The sequence below is a fragment of the Gymnoscopelus braueri genome, assembly GCF_963280865.1.
Source record: "Gymnoscopelus braueri genome assembly, chromosome: 22".
NCBI classification, from domain to species: domain Eukaryota; kingdom Metazoa; phylum Chordata; class Actinopteri; order Myctophiformes; family Myctophidae; genus Gymnoscopelus; species Gymnoscopelus braueri.
The window spans coordinates 31,850,056-31,875,055 of NC_137624.1; the positions used below are offsets into that span (position 1 = coordinate 31,850,056).

General features: G+C 41.6%; 1 protein-coding gene across 1 annotated transcript in view; it reads right to left on the minus strand.

Annotated features, from left to right (window-relative positions):
* Positions 1–21,721, minus strand: part of hapln1b (hyaluronan and proteoglycan link protein 1b) — a 37,104-nt gene extending 15,383 nt beyond the window's left edge. Inside the window, exon 1 of the mRNA XM_080419850.1 lies at positions 21,544–21,721. The gene's annotated coding sequence lies outside the window, so the exon portion shown is untranslated. The remainder of the gene's footprint in view (positions 1–21,543) is intronic.
* Positions 21,722–25,000: the final 3,279 nt, after the last annotated feature.

The following is a 25,000-nucleotide window of genomic DNA, read 5'->3' on the forward strand; positions in this document are numbered from 1 at the left end:
GATGAATGTCTGCCTGGCTCCACTGCATCTCGGCGGGCGGGCGGGCGGCCCGCCGAGTTACCTACAGTAACGGCTCCCCCAGGTGCCCAGCCGCTGCTCCTAATACTGTAGTTAGGACGGGTTAACCCATTAAGACCTGGAACTGTGTCATTTTTAGATTTGAGCTAAAAAGCATTATTTTACACTTTGGGCTATTCAAAAATAGCAGATATACAAGCTCGTAGCGCGGCACCGAGTGCCGCGCTACGAGCTTGTAGATCTGCTATTTTTGAAAATTAGTGAAAATGAGTGCAAATCTTCTGAATATATATATTTTTAAAGTGAACATTTTTAACTGAAATCTTTGCTTCTGGGGGTCCCTGGAACTAAATATTTTGATATCATTTTGAGGGTCCTTGACATGAAAAAGATTGAGCACCACTGATATAGAAATATACGTTTTTCAGAATACTGTTGAGATTTAGGAGACTCGGCTTCAGGTCTCAATGGGTTAATGCAGAGGACACATTCTATATTATGTGCAAATGTACTGTGGCAAATACCCCAGCAAAAACACTAAAGGGGGACAAGAATTCTTCTTGCTATTCTTGCAGCGGCACTACTCGGGGAACGATGCAATTTTGGGAATGCATGCCCCACCCGGTTATCTTATGAGACACCCGGCTGTGTCTTTGTTGCCTAAAAGTGCACAGTCTAGCAATCAATCTGTCAATTGTTATTGACTGGTGCTGTTGAAGTTGGTGAGCCATTGAATTGTAAGTCAATGGTGGCATGTTGATTGGCTGATGATATAATTACAACACATTCTTACTCCCAACTCCCAATCACTCAGGATGCTTGGTCCAGTGTGTGTGTGCGTGTGCGTGTGTGTGTGTGTGTGTGTGTGTGTGTGTGTGTGTGTGTGTGTGTGTGTGTGTGTGTGTGTCGTGACCCATGGGGATAGCACCCTCTAGCGGCAGTGATGTCAGACTTCTGGTGCTCGATACATATATCTTTTAGCCCCATGCACCACATGCTGGGTGTAGTAAATGGTAAAATGGTGCATTTATATAGCACTTTTATCCAAAGCGTTTTACATAGATTGTGCATTACCATTCACCCATTCACACACGCATTCATACACCGATGGCGAAGGAAACCATGCATGGCACCGACCTGCTCATCGGGAGCAAGTATTGGTAGTGGTGAGGGACCCAAACAGAACAGCCAGGCGTAGAAATACAAGACCTAGACGAGACAGATCAAGTCTGCCCCTTTAGAATGTATTTAGCCACGGACCCCCATCTGAAAATATTTTGCATCAGGGACTCCCATAGATTTGTGTTGTTAAAATGGTTAAAAAATATATATATCAGAAAAGAACAATCACAATTAAGATTTTTTTGAAAATAGCAGATCTACAGTACAAGCTCACAATGCGTCACATGTGAGAGCTTGTAATTATTTAGAGACAAAGTCGTTCAAACGGATTTTGATGCTACATTAACAACTTTGGCTAGGGACCCCCTGGAGCCCCCACTTTCAGAACCACTGCAATAGTAGACTTCTGTAGAACTCCCACAACGTCTGAAATAGACACAGAGTGAGGCGTGTGCTATCACTTGACCGACGATGGAATGCAGACCTGATTGACAACAAGGCAATGTTGCCATTAAAAGCATTGGTACTGTAACAAGTGAAAAACATTTAAAAGTAGGTATAGGCAATGCCACCATTAAAAACATTGAACAGTAGGTACTACAATGCCATCAGAAGTGGCCCTGTGAGGCCCGCCCGCACGATAGAGACGAAACCCTCTTCTGCCGACTCAGCACTATCTGAGTTACATACCGACAAGATTGGAATCGGTGGGGATGATTATTCCGTGGTTGTCAACATAATAATAATAATAATAATGGATTTCATTTATAACGCGCTTTACATTTGTGAAAATCTCAAAGTGCTACAATAGGCAATTGCATAAAAAGAAGAATCATCACACCATTAAAAAACACCAAACATGGTCTTACATTTGCTGTTTTAGGTAGGCTATTTGACAAGTAGTTGTGTTTTTTAGTTAGGCTTAAACTAGGTGATTCTTAATTATACAACAGGTAGTTCCGAACAAGCAATCTGATTGGCTGAAATAGCTTTCTAGCCGTGCTTCAAACCAGCATCATAGCACGGGCCTAATCACATTAATAAATCACTCCGCACTGCAGTCCGCACCTGATTAGACCATATAGCGCACAGCTGTGCTGTGAAGTCACGCTGTCCCACGGTAGGAAAACAAACAGTAGCCTGCATAGCCTGACCCACCGCCGCCACCGGAGAACAAACAGCTATCCAAAATGGACTATGTTGTTAATTTTGACTTATTTGGTGGACTTACGGTTGATCAATGGTTAGAAGGTTATAAATATCCTCCTGTGTTAAAGTAAAATTACTCCCATTTCGATCTACAAGTTCACAACACGTCGCCATCGCGACGCGTTGTCAGCTTGTAGATCAGTTATTTTGGCCACGTGACACGGTCGTACGACGGAGCATATAGCCTACTGGAATTCATTCCACTGCGCGAGCATTGATAGCTCGGCTGTGTTGATGAGACTGTGCCTCAGGCTCATAGTGCTGCTACAGGGACTATTTAATGTCTCAGTGAAAAACTCTTCTCTTTACAGGGAAACAGATAATAGCGAAACATTTTTATTATGAATTGCTCCACAATATGAATACATTTGGATGTGTTTTGTTGGTAACTGTTGTATAATCGCAATATTACACTCGAGGGTGTGCTTTACCTTACATTATTGTCACTTCTGTGATGCGGAGGCGGAACTCGGCTTCGCCTCGTTCCTGACCGCATCACAGGCGTGCCAATAATGACGGTAAAGCACACCCTCTCGTGTAATATTGCTTAAATCAACTCTTGAGTAGTTTTTTTCTTCTGTATCTATTATGTTTGTATTGTTGTGTTTTTTTTATGTGGAAATGAGGTTCTAGCTAAATCCTGCATGTTTACATGAGATCATGATCAACTGATTAATTTCACTTCTACATTATGGAATGCTCATTATTAATGTGCATTGTCCTGTCGAAAGAAAGAAAGAAAGATTGGACGTTGAGGGCCCTGTTTAGACGATATGGTACAAGGTCTAAAGAATGGTGCCATAATAAAACATGACCAGCACATTGTTTTGGTTCAAACAGCTGCTCCTCTTCACGTTCCCAGAGCAACTTGAAGCTGCTCAGTCACTCTCTCCACTGCAGTACCATTGATGTGAATGGTGTGTGTGTGTGCGTGGGAGGGGGATGCATGCTCCCTACAGCCTGTACTGTAGTCTACAATCATCTCCTTTGTTTTCATGATGTTAAGATGGAGGTTGTTATCCTGACGCCATGATGTCACAGACTCACAGGCTTTCACTTCCTCTCTGTAGACCGTTTTGTCATTGTCTATAAACAGACCCATGCCGGTGGCACAAACCTTACAGTAGGATGGAGGTTTTGAGCTGTGTGTGGCTACAATATGCAATTTACTGACCGACCGACTGACTGACTGACTGACTGACTGACTGACTGAATCACCTCAAAAAGCTGTCTGATGCCGTCAGCTGCACCATGGGAACAACACAGATGTATCCTTTAATCACATGAAGGACCTGGCCGAAAACAGACGCTCACAACGCGTCGCAAAGTTTGCAGGTTGGTGCCTTGAATTGTGGACTTTGGCTTCATCCCTGTTTTTTTGCACTCATTAGAACATCACCATGGTAACATAAAAATATCACCATGGTAACATCAGAGCATCACCATGGTAACTTATGCTGCTGCATTGCTAAACTTCTCTGGATCAGACATTGACCGTGACCTACCCCGACCTCTCTTTGGAAAAACGATGCAAAGGTTAAAGCCTGATTTATACTTAGTTATGTGCTGGTGACATGCACCGTAAATAGTTGATCTACAAGCTCACAACGCTTGTAGATCTGCTATTTTTGGTGTGCGGCACCGGCACGCCACGTTAAATGACATATTCTCACTCTCTCAAGTCATAGTTAGAGTGACGTCACGAGTTGGGGCAACATCTGACCATGCCGTCGGGCATTAGATACCTGACTTCCAACAACTAAGACAGTGGTTTTCACCCCTTCTCATATCAAGGTCCATTATTTATTCGGCATTTGAGTCACGGACCACCGGTTGATGAGATTTAGCCTCTCAGACCCAAGACTTAGAATATTCAGTTATCGTTTGATAACTCGGCAGATTTGGTCTGGCACCGCTCAGTTGTGATTGGATTTCACTCCCTCCGAAGTAGTGAGGGACCAATCGGGGCCCAGAATGCAAATATGGGGCGGGGTTTAACAATTCTGCATTCTCTAATTGTGTAGACGTCTTGTAAATTGAGTAATGCAGATGTGTAACAATAATGTAAGTCTTGAGAGCGTAAAATGAAACGGGTCCATTTGGTTTCATTTTACGCTCTCAAGAGTTAAAGATCTATAAGGGTCCATTTGTTTTCCAACTCTCCATCGTTTAGCTGGGGACCACCTGGAACCCCCTCAAGGACCACTGGTGGTCCCCAGACCACTGGTTCAGAGCCACTGGACTGAGGGAAAATCTGTCATAACCCAAATAATCTCAACAAGGCAGGCATGCAGCCCTTGTCTCCTCTAACAGCTAGGCTGATTTTCTCACCTAAACAGCACAAAAGTTTCTTACAATTGCCAACCGTCCTTTTGACCTTTGAGGCAGATGAGTCCAGTGCGTCCAGAAAATGTAGCCACTGCACTTTGGCTTCATAGGCAGTGTAGTGTTACTGTATATTATGTTTCTGAATGAATAATCAATAATTCAAGAGTAATTTATCAATACACCTTTAAGAGTGACTATAGGAAGGAATGTTGCGCAATTAGAGTCAGACAAAGAATTCCAAAGGGTACATCTGTGTGGAGGGTAAACAAGACAAAGGGACAGGCCAGGTGTGTGCGTGCGTGCGTGCGTGCGTGCGTGCGTGCGTGCGTGCGTGCGTGCGTGCGTGCGTGCGTGCGTGCGTGTGTGTGTGTGTGCGCACGCGCTGCGTGTGTGTGTGTGTGTGTGTGTGCGTGTCTCTGTGTGCAAGCAAGTGCGAGCGTGCCTATGCGTGTGTGCATTTATTTATCACCTGCTATGTGTTGACATTTGCAGTATTACTCATCATGTCTTGAAAAAAGAAAAGAAAAGGCATTTTCTTTGGTTGGTTTGATCTGTAGGGACTAAGTGATGAGTAAGTGTCTCTGGCCTGCTGAACACACTGTCAGGGTCCTCCCTGTCCCCAGACTGCTAAGAACCAACAACACCAACAACAACAACAAAGAAGGGATTTGAAGCTAGAACCGTGAACTCCTCTCTCACAGCCAGCCATACAATACAGCATGTAAATGCATAAGCTCATAAACACATACTGTACATTTACATAGATGAGAGAGAGATGGTGTGCGCCACGCGTATGTGTGTTTGTATGTGTGTGTACGATATGTGTCAATAAATCAAACTTTATTAAGGACACATGGTCCATGGCAAAGAAATAACATACAAATACAAACAAGGGCGGACATAGTCCACAAAAAAAATCATAAATTCATATACAGGCTTACACACCAATGGTTCCACAGTTTAGAGGCAAACCGTGACCGACCTCAATACAGGGTTAGTCAATAGTCAGAATTAAAATGTGTTGTTGGGAGAATCGACAGCCCACACATTTTGTACGTGAGGTTCCGCAGTACAGCAGATCAGGTGGGTACACCGATACTGACAAACATTTGGCTTGCACTGCTGCAGCAATTCGTGACACTTTAAGCAGCAGTCTCATGCTATCAATATAAGCCACATTGAGTTTCTGCATAGCCTACTGGATGCTCTTTCTGTAGCGCCTTCAAAACAGTGGGTTGCGCATAATCCAGTTTGGTTGCTGGTGTTGGAAACAAAGTGACAGTTCAAGAGAATAAAAGTCTGCACAACAGCATTACTCCTAAGTGTTTAGCTTACTTTAAAACACAGAAAAATGTACATGGTACAACGTTTCTGCCCCAGTTGGCCTTCATCAGAGGCTTTTTATTCTCTTTCTGTAGCGCCGCCACAAGTGGGCAGTATACATAATGTAGCTCTGAATAGTGTGGACTTTACAGATGCTGAACACATACTAAACTTACGAACAATCATGTTAGCTTGTGCATATAGCATTCTACGCTGCCTGTAGATGTCCCTTTCATCAGATACTGTAGGTCATTTGCTATATAATGGCCTCGGTATTTGACCTCATCACAGACCTTAAGGGCAGTACAAGACAGAAAAAAGACAGGAAATTACATGTCTTCCCTAATCCCTACTAATAATCATGATGTTACTCTTCTTTGCATCGTAAATGATGTCACAGTCTGAGCCATATTGAGAGCAGACCCTCAGTAACCGTTGAAGGCCAGCACTATATGGACAGAGGATGACCAAATCACCCGTGTACATCAGGTGGTTGATGATTTTTGTTACCGACCCCAACAACCTGTGTGTTTGAAAATGGATAGCATTGGGGTTAGCAAGAGATAGTTATGACTGAGTTCTATTAGATTTTATAGTGAGTGGAACCTGCAACAGTCTTAAAGGGCAAGACCACTTTGGTAGAGGTTTGGGTTGTGTATTTACCTTGCCATGATGTAACTCCAAAGGTGGACAAGAAATCAAAAATAATTGCTCCATTGATTAGAAATTGATAATTAAAAATATGCTCCTCGTTGACTTATATTGTACGGTAAAACAGCTCTCAAAGTCACTCTTTCAGCACGTAAACGGACGCAAACAAAGTTGATTCAGACAATATAGAACATCACAAAACCCAGTTCCGTTGATTTTGCTATTTTTATTATGAAGAAAACCCGGACTGGATAGCGGATCCGGATCTTCAAATAGTCAAATCAGAAGGAAGTTGTCATTTTTATTACAAATATAAACAGTACTGGGTTTGGTGATGTTCTATATTGTCTGAATCATTGCTTGAGTTCTTTAACATGCTAAAAGAGTGACTTTGAGTCGAGCTGTTTTACCGTACAGTGTAAGTCAATGAGGAGCATATTTAGAATGATCAATTTCTAATCAATGGAGCAATTATTTTTGGTTTCTTGTCCACCTTTGGAGTTACATCATAGCAAGGTAAATACACAACCCCAAACCTCTACCAAGTGGTCTTGCCCTTTAATGGTCCTGACATGAGAATATGACAATTATGTTCCTTCCTGTTCAAAACAGCCACAAAATGTATGCATCATAAAACCGTTTAGAAATACAGTTTGGCTTCCCATTCAAACATTATCCTACCCACCCCCCCCCCCCCCCACACACACACACACACCAACACTAACAGAGAGAGAGAGAGAGAGAGAGAGAGAGAGAGAGAGAGGAGAGGGAGAGGGAGAGAGAGAGAGAGAGAGAGAGTCTATTACACTGAAATATAATGATTACAAGGAAAACAATCAGAATCACTTCATGTTTCCACTCCTAACTTGGACAGATTTTTTTAGCCAATACAAATCAACGCGCTAACAGCAGAATAGCAGTTCCATGATGTAATGCACTCCAGTGGAGCTAGAGCATGTTTACAGTACCCCTGACCTCTACCTAACACGATAAACACTATTAAAGTTTTAAACCTTTAACGGACCCAAAGTACGCAATAGTTTCAGGGCAGAGTATCTGACTCCTCCGTCTAATACAAGCAGAAAACAGTGACTGTAAAACATTACATTCATCTTTTTTCCACACACTAAATCAAGGTCCATTTTAAAGGGTTAAATGTTAATATTAATTTATCAACTTGGTCCACACCCTCAGAGATAAATGAAAGCTAGTGGAAGTTATATATTTCTTTGGTTAAACAGAAGGTTGTATTCAGAAGTTAAAGCTCTATATTCTGATAGTAATCATTGCTATAGACTAGAGTGCTTGTTCAGACGTATCTCCGTCTCTCTCCAGCTCTTTGAGAAACAGAAAATACATGTTCAGGTGGGACAGCAATTTCAATCAGGAGATCAGTATAAATTATAGTTCCAGTTCCAATTTTGTCTGCAAATTATTATTATTTTTTGGTTCATCACTTCCAATTTCACTTGTTTATCCAGTATCCTTTATGAGTTTCTCTTCCCATGGTTTACTTAAGTTCTGGAGAGACGGGCAGACCCCCTGTTACTGAACAAAAACTCCATAAAAGACACTTTTACGGAGCAAAGATTGCTATGGGAATATATAGAGCTATTTAACACTTATTTTAACTAAACGTAAATCCCTTACAGCACCTTTAGCCCTGAGTACAGTGCACATACTGTCTGACCAAAACGTCATCAGATTGCAGATTTCCCAGGCCAGCAGCAGACCTTGGAGCCGCCTCCTGCAGATTACGCTGCTATTGATTCTCACATTCTTTTGACCCAGTTATTGCTCAGAATGTTGCAATTGCTTGTAGTAGACACACCCTGAAGTCCCTCCTCCATGGTTCTTTGGCTTTTGGATTTCTTGGAATCAATACAATTCCTACTCCACGCACAGCACGCTGCTCTGATTTTCATCACATTACCCAGGGAGCAATTTGTCTGGCCGCGAGCGCAGCGACCTGTCACACACTGCAGGTCTGACGTGATTGGACCAGTCGTTGTTTTTTTGGTCCTTTTGTTGAGTTTCTGAGTAAAGCAACATTGTGTTGTTTTCTTTATGACGTGGTGGTACTGTTAAGAGGCCAAGCTATCTAGAAAAGAAACTGTGATTCTCAAACCGATTTAATTTCAAGAAATTAGTGACCACAATTTCTTATCTTATGCTGCGTTTCAGCCCAGCAAAGCACTGCGCCGCCTGCTTGTGCCGTCGTTTCCATATGCAAGGACCCGGGCCAAAGTGGGCTCAGTGGGGCCAAAAGGACCCAAAAAGGGTGCACATTTTGGCCCCACTCCCTGAGAGGTCTGAAGCAGGTCAAACAGGGCCAGACCGGTGACGTGTAATGCTTGCTATTGATTGGCCATGGTCATGATCTTTCAGTAGACTAAAGTGAGGACTGTATTTGCTCTACCCCAGGACTTCAGATCATGTATAAAGTTTGTTGCGATTCTTGTTTTTTTATTTGAATAAATATTTTGCTCTGGATTTTCTGTGATTTGCACTCGATTTGATGTGATGTGTTTACATTTGTTGTTAATAAACAGTTTTACATGACCCATGTTGGGCTTAACAGAGCTTATAAATGTGGCTACAGGGCTATGACAAAACTGACAAACAGTATGGCTTCCTAGTGACGTAAGTGTTCGACACCATACACAGAGCATATAAGACACAGAGACGGATGTCGTTACAAACACACATCAGCAGCGATCATGGCTGACATATCGTTGTATCTCAACAACGTTTATAGTTCCAAAGAGCAAGAAGATACGGACACAGAGCAGACCTCAGACCTGTCTAATGATGATTTTGTGCGCGTGGACCTCGGGGCGATGGGTACGAGGAAGAAGCGACAGCAGGACTGGGAGAGAGTTCCTCACAGAGTCATCCATTTCTCCAGCGGGGAGACTATGGAGGAGTTCAGTACGGATGAGGAGGACGACGAATCTGTGATAGAACCCCCCTCATCAAAGCACCTGTGTTCGTACATCTGGTTCTACTTTCTGAAAGGACCTGCGTTCCTTCTCTCGGTTGTCCTCTACCTGGGAGAGAAGTTTGCCGCCCTCTTCGACATAACCACAGGCAAGTATCAGTACGCCATCGATACATATTACAGGTTGAGGGAGAAGGAGCAGGAGAAGAGATGGGAGGAAATGGAAGCCACCCTTGCTATCGTGCCAGAAGAGTCTGAACGATACAGCGAACAATTACAATCTCATGAAGATCGGGACGAGCCGTTAAAAGCTCATGTAGATTGGGAAGAACCTTTAGAATGTCTTGACGATCTAGACGAGCCGCTCACCCTGGCAGTCCTGGCCGATGTCCCCTCCCCCCAGCGTGTGACCTATCGCATGGAGGATGACACTAAAGGCTCGTCTTTTCAACTGCAGGGACTAATTGAACCGCACCGTGCCGTGTAACATATTTCACAGGTTCAGGATTTGTTTCCATACGCTGCTACGGCTCGGTGTCAGAGTCTGTGAGTCCGGGGCTGGAGTATAATCTCACAAACCGCTGGACAGATCGGCGCCACATTTCTTGGACACACTTTAAGTAGGCCAAGGAAGATTTGTTCCCCCACATATCTGTGTCGCAGAGGATCCAAGGTACTATGGTAATGGATACTGTAAGTGGTGCGGGTACTCTGACAAGGGGTACAATGGGTACAGCGGGTATTGCATGATCGGAGGGGCATGTGCTCCCAACAGAATCAGAATCAACTTTATTGTCACATCACAGGTTTACAGGTGTAAAATCGTGGGCGAAATTAGTTTTTGTTATTTCCATGAGAGAAAGGGAAGAAGAAGGGGCAAGGGGGGAAGAGAGAACAATAAAAAACAAACACATTGTCTACATATTTACACATGGTACCGGATATCTATCTGGTGCGGCAGTAGAGGTAAGACATAAGGTACGGTAAGTACCTGAGGTAAGACATAAAGGTGCGTATACTGTACATAATATGCTATGGACGTAAGTTAAGGTGCGAGAAACAGGCATCAGTCTATTTTTTTTATATTTAACTTTTTAAAACCTTTATTTTATAATGGAAGTCAATGGCAGTTGAATTGGTCTGAGACTTTGCCCAAATATGGAAGCTCAAAATGCGACACGTTGGAGCTTGTAGATCTGCTATTTTTGCCATAATTTAATTTTAATCCTGCAAAGTAATGGTTTTGGACAGAATAGGTTTCTATCCGATAGCAATGAATGGCACCTCCTTTTCTCCTTTATTCAAGTACTGTGCTTAAGTACGATTTTGAGGTACTTTACTGTATTTTAAGTATTTTCTTTATATATATATATATATATATATATATATATGCATACTTTGTATACATCTCAGAGGAAAATGGTACTTTTTTACTCCACCACATTTATTTGACAGCTTTAGTTACTAGTTACTTTGCACATTTATATTATTTATACAAAACCACTCGTGATTTTATACTCTAAAATAGTTGATCTACAAGCTCACGATGAGCTATTTTTGGAAAAAGGTTTGCAAGGTTTGAAAAATCTGAGTACTTTTACTTTTATTTTACCTGCATATGATGCTAATGTTTCTGAAAGACCATGTACACACCTGCTGTCACATCATATGTATAACTGTTTAATGTTTATTTAACCTGTTTCTATCCTGCTTTTCTTTCTCCTTTCTTTAAGTATAAAGTTATTATATTATGTAAGTTATTTGTCATATCTGCCCTGTGCACCTTTTGTTTACGAAGCCTAAAAGCCAAACAGAAATGTAATTTTTATTCATAATGTTCATTGACAGAAACGCAATTAAATCGTTAATTGCAATTATTTGAGTGACAATTAAACCGTTAAATACAATTTCATAATCGTGACAACTGACAGCCCTAACTCCACCTCTATCCTCTCTTCTCATCTCACAGACTACCAAATGATGAAGCATACGGGGAAAAAAAACTATCTTTACACCTGTAAACCTATGATGTGTCAGTAAAGATGATTATGATTCTGATTTTGATACTTTAAGTATATTTTGTTGCCAACACTATGACCGGGTCGGCTCTGTACTTGGTCCACTCTTTATTCTCGCTCCTCTACACCAAATCAGCCAGCTATGTTTGCCGAACACTGTCAATAGAATAAATGGGGGGGGCCCCATGATAGGGATACTAGGGTTCAATGGTTAACTTTACTGGTGGTTAACTTCACTTCACAGATATTGTCCTTCATAGGCAACTGACATCATAAACTGACCACATGAAGTCTGAGACCCCGACTTTTTTTTTTACGGGATCAAATCTAGCGCACCCTGTGTCTGAACCTTTAAACTTCCCATAACATATCAGATTCAGAATCATCTTTATTGTCACATGGTTTACAGGTGTAAAACAGTGGGTGAAATTATTTTCTTTTTTTTTGTTAACCTCCATCATTTTGATATAATTGCCCTGCAGGACCGTATCAAATGGGGAAGATTGTCACATCATTCCTGTCTAACAAACATGAATCCTAGTGTAAGTGTCCCTATTCTGGAGCGAACATTCAGATAAGCTCAGCAAAGCGATTTGGTGTAGAGGGGGAAAAAAAGGAGCGGACCAAGTATAGAGCCCTGGGAGATGCTGCTGTTGAAACACATCAGTGCTGAATGCTGTATCGGCAGTGGTGGAAAGTAACTAAGTACATTTACTTAAGTACTGTACTTAAGTACAATTCTGAGGTATTTGTACTTTACTTGAGTATTTCCAATTTCCAATACTTTTACTTCTACTCCACTACATCTCAGAGGCAAATATTGTACTTTTACTCCACTACATTTACTTGAAAACTTTAGTTACTAGTTACTTTTCAGATATAAATCATGATATAATGAAACATACATTAACCACTTTAGCCCTATTTAATACATAGGCTATTTGAAAATAGCCGATCTACAAGCTCACAACGCGTCGCCATGCGACGCGTTGTGAGCTTGTAGATCTGCTATTTTCAAATATTTAGTACTTTTACTTTTGGTACTTTAAGTACATTTTGATGCCAATACTTTTGTACTTTTACTCAAGTACATTTTTAATTCTGGACTTTTACTTGTAACAGAGTATTTTTATATTGCAGTATTGGTACTTTTACTTAAGTAAAGAATTTGAGTACTTTTTCCACCACTGTGTATCGGTGAGAAGCAATATGTGGCAGGAACATGAGGATTCATACTTTATGAATGTTTGCTCTGTACGGGGTCTCTCCAGCTTAGCAAACAGAAAATAAATGTTCAGTTCAGGATGCCAATTTTTATCGAATCAAGAGAGAGAAATAAAACAAACACAGTTCATCGGCTTCAATTGTATAGCGTTCTATTTCCAATTTTGTGTGCTCATTTTCACGGTGCGGCTCTGTGGAAGGCTAGAGGTTGATAAATGCCCTATTCCCATGCATGTTCACAGCCAACTACTTTGCTGGGGGACCCGACCAAAAACCACTGCATCTTCATGTTGAACAACTTCTTCACTGACCCACTGAGCGACATGGACTGGCAAGAAAACCCTGACGACAAAAACGTTGAGAAAACTTCACGCAAGAGTCGAGCGACGGCCAATTAGAGGGCAGATGCGTTCGCCACCACCAGAGAAGGAAATCCACTGTCCGCACTTGTTCCTATACCCGCCTGTGAGCTCTCCTGTTGGGCATGACTGCTGGGCATGATTCCAGTGGCATCATCACCAGCCACCTGGAGCAGCTGTGTGTGGGTTTCCAGAGCTATATATGATACAGCACTGTCAATAGACCAAGAAACATGTGTTTCTTTAGTCCCTCTTCGTCCCTTTCTCTTTTTATGAAAATAAACAAAAACGATGGGAGCTCGCATACAAACGCATTTCACCCACTGTTTTACAGCTGTAAACCTGTGATGTTGATTCTGATTCTGAACATGTGCAGCTCACTCCTTTACAATTCAACAATAATTCAACAACAACTAATCCAGCTATGAAATATTATATACTGTATACTGTGCACTGCAGTACAGTATATACATGAATCATACGGGTACAACGGTGCATGGCATGGTCTCTGTTTGCTATCAAGTAAAGAAAAAGTACTATGCAATATCTCTCTTGTTTGTGTGTATGTGTGTGTGTGTGTGTGTGTGTGTGTGTGTGTGTGTGTGTGTGTGCGTGCGCGCGCGTCTGTCTGTCTGTCTGTCTGTCTGTCTGTCTGTCTGTCTGTCTGTCTGTCTGTCTGTCTGTCTGTCTGTCTGTCTGTCTGTCTGTCTGTCTGTCTGTCTGTCTGTCTGTCTGTCTGTCTGTCTGTCTGTCTGTCTGTCTGTGTGTGTGTGTGTGTGTGTGTGTGTGTGTGTGTGTGTGTGTGTGTGCGCGCGCGTGCGTGCGTGCGTGCGTGCGCGTGTGTGTGTGCGTGAGTGCATGTGTGTGTGTGCGTGTGTTTGTGTGTGTGTGTGTGTCGGGGTGTGTGTGTGCGTGCGTGCGTGCGTGCGTGCGTGCGTGCGTGCGTGCGTGAATGTGTATGTGTATGTGTATGTGTATGTGTATGTGTATGTGTATGTGTATGTGTATGTGTATGTGTATGTGTATGTGTATGTGTATGTGTATGTGTATGTGTATGTGAATGTGTGTGTGTGTGTGTGAGAGAGAGAAAGAGAGAGCTTTAAGTACACATAGGACCTCTTGGGGGTGAGCAGACCATAAGGTAAACACATGGACTTCATTACATGGATGTCTTTCTGACAGAAATGCTGATTTAAAACTTGAGGTGAACACACACTGAAAAGCTATGTGTCATGTTTCTCATGTCTCACTGGAGAGCTTAAATACTTAAGTGTACATAATGTCTCTATGAGACGAGTTGTTGACCATTTTAAATCATTTTGGCGTTAGTAAAGAAAGTAGTTATTACGATAGATAAAAATAATATGATTGATACTGTAATTGTCATCTCGAATGATGAAAACAGTGTGTGGGAAATACTATCATAGTATCAATATTTTAAAGCCTGTAATCCAAAAGTTTTTAATGAATCAAACATTATTTTAACCAAGCGGGAACATACATTTGCCGGTGGGTCACCAATTTCATCCAATCAGGAGAGATAACCCATTTATCAGCTCTAATTTTATAGTGTTCCAATTCCAATGTTGTCAGCTCATTTAGTTGGTTTCATCACTTCAACTTTTCTGTTTACTAAAGAACTGGGGAGAAGAGGAGACCCCTGTTACCAAACAAACACTCTATATAAATTATTTACAATGTAGGCATTTAGCATCGACTTACAGTACAATGAGCAAGGTAAACACCAAACCAAACATCAAATGCAGAGAGACAGTCTTGTTCTTCAGTAAACTATGGTCATGGTTCAACCAGGATATACTGTATCAGGATATAGAGCTTTGTAACACTTATTTGAACATAAAACATATCACATGCACCCCCTCTAACTCTGAGAATGAACAGATGCAAACCAAATGGACGCCGGGCCCATTTGGTTTGCATTTGTTCATTCTCAGAGTTACAAATGGATAAATTAACACTGAGAGATTTTACTTTGTAAATAAAAACGTTGGCTTTTCAGAGCCCATGAATCAGTCCTTTAGATAAACAAAGAGAATAGCTAAAAACAACAATGCAGAACATCTTGGTCCCATTAGGCAGATAGCAACGATAGCATAGACAGGCCTGCTGCTATCTATCTCTGTGAAGTTTCCCCCATTCGTACTCTGGAGAGTATCTCAGGTCACTTGGCTGACACGGATACTCCGACAGCGTAGATAAGAACCAAACACCCATCTCTGAATGTTAACGACTGAAGAAAAATTATTTTTCTTAAAACTGAAATGAGGATACATTTTTTATGAATAAAAGGCTTGTTTAACCAATCAGTATATTAGTATCAGGTAGAGTATGTTAAAGGGATAGTTCACCCCCAAAATGACTTTTTTCCCTATCGATTAGTCACCCCATGGAGGCTTGAATTCATGGATATGATTTGTTTTTGTCGCATTCCTAAGCCAATAATTTGATGACCGGTAGGAGACACAAAGAGTCTCCTTTGTGTTAAATTATTGGCTTAGGAATGCGACAAAAACAAAAACTAATGAACTATCCATGAATTATATGGGGTGACTAATCGATAGAAAAAAATATTTTTTTGGGGGTGAACTATCCCTTTAATAGACTATAGCTAGTGTATGGTAGAGTACGTTAATAAAATATAACTAGTACATGTGCAGTGGTTGGAGGTGGTCTCCCTTCTCTTCTAGTGATACATTTAGACCCTGGTGTCTGGTAAAGGACACCTCCTGGTTGACAAGTAGTACAGCCTGGAGCTCATAAGCGGAATAACTCCCAAGGCCAAGCGGGGGATCGCCTCTTGACTGATCGGTAGGTAGAAATTGTGTCTCGGGTTTGAAACCCGGGTACTAGGGTATAGGACTAAAGAGTTACAGCTTGCAACTTTAAAAACAACATGTTATTAAGATGTTTCGTAATGTATCTAAAGACCAATTTGAGAAAGGAAAAAAAAAGCAGGTTTCACTTTCCAACAAAGGTCTTTTGTTTGGAGTTGGGAAGGAATCATATCTTCACCCCATGAACCCTATTGCCCCTAGTCTGGGGCGAACATTTTCTGAAAAAAGCTGATCTACAAGCTCCCAAGGCCACGCGTTTGTAGCTTGAGTTTGTAGAAAGAGATTTGATGTCTAAGGAGAAAACGAGGGGACCCCCGGGTTCTACTAAGTAGGGTTTAAGTGGTTAAAATATAACATGTAGTCATTTCAAAGAGCTTTTTATATCATCCATGCACAGAAAAAATCCTCAGATTTTCTGAGTTAAAAATAGAAAAATGTCGTAACTGCTGAGTGTGTGACACACTCTGCTCCAGTTAATCGTGGAATAAATAAAACTGGAAAAACACGCCAAGGCCAAAATGTACACGCACACTTTCACACCATGTAACACTTTCTGTTTAGCCATACGGAACACAAACACCTATTTCCCAGTAGGTGGGGTGGGTGGGGTAGTTAGCCTTGGGCGGGGTTGTATTTATTCCAATGGCAGACATGTGGAGCCTTTGGATTTCTCACAAATAGAGGCAGTCAGTGCAGTTGTTGCACGGCAAGACATATTTTCTCAGCGGTTAAAGTGAGTTCAAACTGGTCCACTACCTTAGCAACGCGCCTCACACACACCCACACACACACACACACACACGCACACACACGCACACACACACACACACACACACACACACACGTGCACGCGCACACACACACACATGCGCGTGCACGCACGCTCACCGGTCCCTATGTAGATTTATCCTACGTCACTCTCACACCACCATGGCCCACTGCTGTACAAAGAGGCCTCAGTGTGAAACACAGTAGGTCTGTGATGTCAGGTCGGGTGCTGGATGAGTAAGAATAAGGCATCCAGCCTCTCGCCATATGATTGGTTTTATTCACAGCACAACACTGACAGTTAGGATGCAGTTTTATGACAACTCGTTTCCAGTTCATGAATGAATTACACCATCCTTTCAACCAGGCCCAGGGCCGTGTCGAAAATGTGAAGTGTTCGTTAATGGCTCATTTTCCCATGGTTTCTGTTACAACAGTCTCAGAGTTACATGTAAGGGTCCAGATTTGGAACGCCCTCAAACCCCACTTGAGAACCACTGGTTTAGTTCTTTGCTTCCGTAGCCCACTAGCCCCACATATACTTTGTTGTATGACGAATTGCGAGAATAGCTGATCTACAAGCTCTCAACGAGTTTCAACAATTAACGTACATCTTTGAGCTACCACTGCCTGCAGCCAGTGTTTGAGAAGTGCTTAAAAACATATTGACAATATGTCAAGTCTGGGTGACATTTCACATCACAGTCAAGTCAGCCCTATGAACCAGCTAGTGATCCAACAATAGTTAGGATTACTTCTTATACAGGTCCTATACAAGATTAATGATTATAGCTCGTATAGATTATGGATAGTGTACTGTTTGTGCATGGTTCTCTCTGGAAACCCAAAAATTGTATTGTCACGTCAGTAAATGTCTAAGAACAAAGGTTAGGTTCAGGATTTGTAGTGCGCCCCCCATCCAGTTATTACCCTGGGGCCGGGGCGCAGTCCCCAAGAACAGACAAGAAAAAAGAGACAAGAGAAAAACATAGGACAAGACAAAGAAGACTAGACTAGGACAACAGCAACTGAGTCACACTGTCTGTCAGTCGCAACAGCAGGGAGTAGAAACTAAACACACACACACACACAACCCAAGAAAACACAAAACAACAAAGGTCAACAAAACAAACAAAACTATTCTATAACTTCATCTACAGATGCACCACAAATTAACATAGATGGATAGATAGTATCACGACATCATCCCCCACAACAACAGAGTGTAAATTAATCAGAGGAGGGAGCATTTTCTGGTTCACAGGGAGAGTGGGAATTGCTCTTACACCTTCACCCAGCTGATGTGCTGCTCAGACAGCTCAGATGAGCACACAATCATGTTGGAGTGGGGTGGGGTATGGGGTGGTGGTTGTTAGGAGTTAAGTGACTTGCTCTCTGGGACACTGAAAAAATATATACTGGTCCTGGATGAGCCAGGGTTTCGGACCCCTCTACCCACTCAGCTATGGCTACCACCAATAAATGAAGCATCATATGTATAAGGTGGAAGAGCAATACCAAGGTAGTATATCGCTGTTGTCGGGCAGAAAACCTCTCCATATTTTAAGTTTTTGTGTTTTTTTTGTAAATATAGGGCATTGCTTGATCATACTACAGCGTCACATAAAAGTATCAAAAGTAGCAGATCTGCACGCTCGAAATGCGGCGAGAAGCAACGCGCTTTGAGCTTGTAGATCTGTTACGTTTGCTGTTTTTGAAATGTAATCCTGAAAAGTAACAGTTTTGGACATATGAGGTTTCAACCTGACAGAGACGATATAGTGTCTGTACAGTGTACTCTAGAACAGGGTACTTTTTAGACACATGTATGTGGAGAAGGGTGTGTATCTGAATATACTGTTGAGCTTTCTGGAGATCCAGTGGGACTCATTTAACAAACAAGCTGCAGGGAGGTGGCCTGACACTCTCACCAAACCCCCGTTTACTGTACAGCTAATAACATCCAAGACATATTTCTGCATAGATGGCAGCAACGCAAGGTATACTCAAAGCAGATGACGTCTATTGGTGAATGTCTGAGTTTAGCATAATGAGGCAAAGTTACAATAAAAGCACAGAGGCAAATCTAGTATTGGCATTTGTTGAACAATATTCTGAGACCAATTCTCAACATATTTGTGAAATTACGTCTGCTGCTGCATACAGTGGAGAGAGCAGCCTTTTCAGGTGGTTGAGAACTGAACATTATAAAGTTGATTTTACAATGAATACTGGTTCTTGAATGTTATAGACTGGTAGGATTAAAGGCTTATATCAAGCCCTCAGGGCTTGTGTTATCCTTTTAGCATCACTGTATAATCGTGCCGCTGTACCTTTTGCAAACTGTTAATAAAATACTCAATCAATCAATAAATCAATAATTTTTTTGTGACTAAAATGTCATTTTAACCTATTGTATGTATGATAGTTGAGGCTCTTAGTTAATACAATATAACTAACACAACAGTGGTGGTTTTAGTTGGTCTCCCTGCTCTTCTATGTAGATCCTTTGATCAGGTAGGACCACTACTGGTTAACAAGAGGTATTGCATGAACTTCAAAAGGGTAACATCTCGCCTTCCCAAACAGGCTCAAAAGAACTTACGAAGTAAGGCCGCCGTTTGTTTTCACTCTACACAAAATATCTTCCAAAAATAGCCAATCTACAAGCTTGTGACGCATTTGTGAGCTTGTACATCTGCTATTTTTTGCCGAATGTTCGCCCCCAGACTAGCGATGCTGGGGTTCAAGTGGTTATAACCATCATGGTAGCTTTCACCTCTCCACGCACACTGACAGACTGCGTTCCTGACCTGCATACAGACAGTCCATTGTGCACTGGCCTCTCCCTGAGAGTGTGCGTTAACCCTTAACAAAACCCACACTATCAAAAAAAGTCCATGTCGTTCCTCATCTCAGCATGAACAGCTACTTCTAAAGAAGGAGAGGCTTGTCTTATGCGGCAGTACACCCCTTTTTCTACGCTGTATCAGTATGTCAGAGGTCACCGGCAAAGCGCAGGGGTCACGCGGGTCACGCAGTGCCGAGCGCTGGGTATGATTTGAAACGGTTGAAACGCCTTGATCTTTTTTGGCGTGAAATCGTGAATTCAGCTGAACTTCATCTAATCTAAAACATGTATGACGTTATACGTCGACAGTCTGGCCCCCTGCAATCAAAATCACGTTCGTTTTAAACAACAAACATCAGACAGTAAACACGTCGTTTTTAAGAAATACTTTGCACTAGGCCTACATGTTTTTAGCTTCTGCCCTGTATATACTTCCAATAGAAATCGTGGTCAGGTGAAAACAAAATGCACGTGTGTGTGTATTGACCCAGCTGTCCTCCCGTTACCAGCTATTGATTGACATGAGACATGTGCGTGCATGTGTGTGTGTTGTGTGTGTGTGTGTGTGTGTGTGTGTGTGTGTGTGTGTGTGTGTGTGTGTGTGTATGTGTGTGTGTGTGTGCGCGCGTGTGTGTGTGCGTGTGTGTGTGTGCGTGTGCGTGCGTGTGTGTGTGCGTGTGTGTGTGCGTGTGTGTGTGTGTGTGTGTGTGTGTGTGTGTGTGTGTGTGTGTGTGTGTGTGTGTGTGTGTGTGTGTGTGTGTGTGTGCGCGAGCGAGCGTGTGTGTGTGTGTCTGAGACCCATGTAGGCGGACTATTCTGTCAACACTGACTGCCTTTTCAGCGAGCCCTGACAGAGCCCATTGGGACAGGCCTCAGTGGGGTGGGGGGCGTAAGGGGGTGGGGGTGGGTTCAGGGTGGAGCACTCACTCAATCCTCTAATGCTAAAGCAGCAAACAGAGACAGGCTGTTTGGGCTGAAGGCAGCACACAGCCCAGATGTTCCTCTGGCTTAATGAAGTGGTCTACAAACTGCACTTTACTGGTCCACCACAAGTATGATCAACTTTACAAATATGACCGGCAGTTTTGTAGTGCGTACAGGACGACTATGATTGAATGCTTAAGTTGAAAAAGAAAAAGAAAAAAAAACACTAAACAAAGCCGCAGGAACCTCAGTTTATAAAGCACTATGAAAGCATTGTTAGAAATGATCTAGCATCAATTTAAATGTTGACTTTTATAAATGCTGACTGAAGAGGCATTCAGCTGGGGATGAATTTTCAAGAAATTCAAGTGGCTGGATTTGTGAACAACAGGTCAACAAATTAAGAACTTATTTATCTCCTCATTTCTTTTATGAAAAAAAAAAATGTTTATTTGAGTACCCTATAGTAGCCTACAGTAAGAACTGTTCAGGGGTATTTAAAAACAATCTTTTAGATCTGTTACACATCAAAATAATGCAACCATAGACTAGTTAATGCTGTTTGTTGGAACCAGTAATCACACAATTATTCCCAAATGTGAAAATTGCACAATAAAGAATGTCATGAGATGTGAGACTGTAATACATTATTAAAGTGATATTTCACTTTCAAATAAAATAAACATTAAACAATATATTAAGTAATGGAAAAAATCACAATGTGTGTGAGTTTTCCTCTACTTTTTTCATTTATTTTTAATATATTTTTTAAATGTTTATTTTATTTTAAAGTGAAATATCACTTTAAAAACTCCCAAGTCTACTCCCAATCAAGTCTGGGTCAATAAACAGATAATCAGTCGTCTCCGACAAACATGCAAGCAATGTAAAAGCAACAGTGCGGTATCATTTTTCTCCGTTCAGTGAAGTAAATAAATATCTATGCTCTTACCTTGTGGTAACGGTGCGTTCTGGTGACAGACCTCTGCACAGTGACACGATGTGAGCGCAGCTTTGGAGCAACAAGGAGGGGACAGACTGGACAGACAGGCAACAGGCAGCACCAGGACGCGCGTCACGCGTCACCAAGATCAAAACAAGCGCTTTATTTAGGGTCTGAGAGAAGAAGCCAGAAGCAGAGGGTCTTCTAGAAGTGGTGGTGGTGGTGGTGGTTTTATAGAGCCATTTAAAATACACTTTTCATTTATGGAAGTGGAAATGCCACAAGTTTGTTTTCAGTCGCAGCAGGTTCTGACAGAGAGGATTGTGAGCTGTGGAGGTCTGTAGGGAGCAGGTGGCCAGTCGATGCAGTTGTTGCTGGTTCACCCTGCATGTTGTCTACGACACTGTTTCCCAAACGGTGGGTCGGGACCCAGCTTAGGGTCGCGGACCAGTTTTCGCAAAAAGCTCATCTGGAGTTTTCCAAGTGTGCATATTACCTTGTTGCACCAGACCAGCTGCTTGTTGGATAGGACATTCAGTGCCACAATACGTCAAATACGTCATGAGGCCTGACTTCCCGTGTGCCACAATACGTCAAATACGTCATGAAAAAAAAAATGGAGAAAAAAAAAATGGAAAAAAAAATCTTTTTTTTTTTTTTTTTTTGAAAAACATGTTCAGAACCCAAGATATGATGATTTGAAGATTTGCTGCTCCATTCACTTCTTGTTTAACTTTTTACTGAAAAAAGCTGTATCTCGGCTCCTAAGCACTTTTTTTTTTACAATTAATTTTGGTTGTGGCACTCAGAACCAAAATTCCATAAATAAGCATGGCACTGAAAGAGTTAAGTTTTGTTTTGTGAAATACATTTTTTCTTGTTTTTTCTTGCTTTCTTTCTTTTTCTCTCTTTTTAATTTATTTATTTTATAAAAAAAAAAATATTTCTCACCAGGTTAACTTTTTTAATGCACCATGAAGTTAAGGTAGTTATTATCCCCATTTTAGATATTATGTCATTATAGCCTGAGCTTTATTTTGCAGCCTATTCTAATCCTGCTCATGACATTCAACCATTGAATTTATATGCTAATATTAATTTGCCAATGTAGCCTAGGCTATAATTATGTTGCATCCCTTTATATTCAACACCTGTTAACTCCAAACAACTTTCCCATTTGCAATCTTGCTAAAATGTTGTCTGGCTTTCAGCCATACTGTATAAGCTATACAGTGTCACATGCATTATCATTAAAAGCCACTCTTCACTTGTTTAATGGGGAATTTGAGAGGCTATTTTACTGATTACTTTTATAGCTGATGTGATGCAGCCATATCTCTGTGCATTTAGCCCCTGATCTCACACTGTGAGATTATTATTATATAGAGCACTTTTGTCCACTCCAAGGGTGATCAGGTGTTGCAGGTACACAATTCAATTAAATTAAAGTCAATTGAGCTTTATTTGGCATGAGAAAACATACGTTTGCATTGCCAAAGCAAGTGTCAAAAACATAATAAAACAATGTCAGAAAGAAATGGGGAAATGGAAAAACTGGCTTACAAAACCACTAATGTTAATTTGCTGTTAGAAAGTTATATATAGCCTACATGTTGGCAAGGCTAGCTTGGGATGAAGCTTTGTGAAACAAATAGCAGAATTCTTTCAGGATTTTGCCGTAACTTTTGGGACAATTAGCAGCATTTCTCCCAAAACTATTTAAAATAGTAGGCTACTATACAAAAAGCCTCAGATTTCACATGTGTTTAAAGGTAGTAGCTCCGTGTATATGTGCAGTAGATCTATGTCAGAGGTCCACTCTGTGCAGATAGTTCAAGAAACACATACTGGTACACCCTTGGTCTTTAGAATAAACCAATAAACAAGTCTATCTACATCAACATAATCCTTTACACAATCATACAATTTTACTTTCATAATCTCAGAAGAGTTGCTTTGTAAAAAAAAGTGTGTGCATGGTTACCTACAGTAGCTATATAATGGCACCTATTATTTCTTGGCAAATGATAATTTATTCATTTTCCGCCATTGGCCATTGCACACCTTGACCCCAAACTAAGGAACTGGTGGTGGTGGGTTGTTCATTTCTTACAATAGCCATCATTTGTGAGCCCTACATGTATATCCGTCTCCTAGATATCACAATTTCACGTTTTATCTACCGTATACTGCTAGGAAGTTTTGGAATGCATCAACCAACAGTTGTAGCTGCAGCCCACAACTTCCAGGTGGTCTTATCCGGGATTCAAAGCCTGTCACCACATGACAAATTCACATACCGCTCTGCCCAAGATTTGAGTTACTAAGTCTTAGGTACTTACCTACTGCTGATAAGGCATCTCTACTTGGCTGGAGGAGATGAGCTCAGACAGTACTGCTTGTGAAGTTTGTCAACCAGAAGGTGTGAGATACCACGTCCAAACACTGCACATGTGCTAGTTATATTGTATTGTATTGTATTGTATTGTATTGTATTGTATTGTATTGTATTGTATTGTATTGTATTGTATTGTAATTGTATTTGTACCTACCCTTGACGACCATACAGTCTTATGCAAAGGTTAAAATAATAATGTTATTCGGACAGATGATAGGTTCATTTGTTTACCTGGCATCCTATAGTTTCTTATAGTTTCAATGTACAGATTATTTATTTTCTGATATTATATTGCTTAACCTGGTGCTTGGTTCTCGGTTTACCAATGATCCTATAGATTACTGAGACACTACACTACACTGTCTCTATGCATTTGATGTATGTGTTTACCTTGTTTACTGTAAGTCACTCTGGATAAAGAGTGTCTGCTAAATGCTTACATTCTCTACCATGCAGATTGCAGGGAAATCAGTTCTGTATTGCAGTTTTACAGACTGGACTAGATGGAGTGTCTTGGGGAGGACATGTACGTAGAACATGTTTACATTGGTGAATCCACTCAGCATAATTAGGAACAGCTCTGTGGGTGTTGAGTCGCTCATCAGGATTTGGCTCCAACCACACTCTGCCGAGAATGTTTCACAACACAACTCACCCAGGAATGATTGAATTACATTCTTATGAAACAAGTACTGTAGAACATGCTCAGCCCCCCCACCCCTTCTCTCTCTCTCTATGGGCATGCACTCATTCTCATTCTCTCCATCTCTCTCTCTCCCTCTCCCCTCGCTGTAAATGGTACATCGCCCTCTCTCTCTCCCCTCTCTGTCAATGGTGTATCCCCCTCTCTCTCTCCCCTCTCTGTCAATGGTATATCCCCCCTCTCTCTCTCCCCCGAGTCTCCCCCTGTCAATGGTATATTCCCCTCTCTCTTTCTCCCCCCTCTCTGTCAATGGTACTGTATATCCCCCCTCTCTATCCACCATGGCACAGACTCATTCCCCCTTGCACTCTCACTTTCTCTCTCCCCCCTCTCTGTCAATGGCATACTCATTCTCTCTCTCTCTC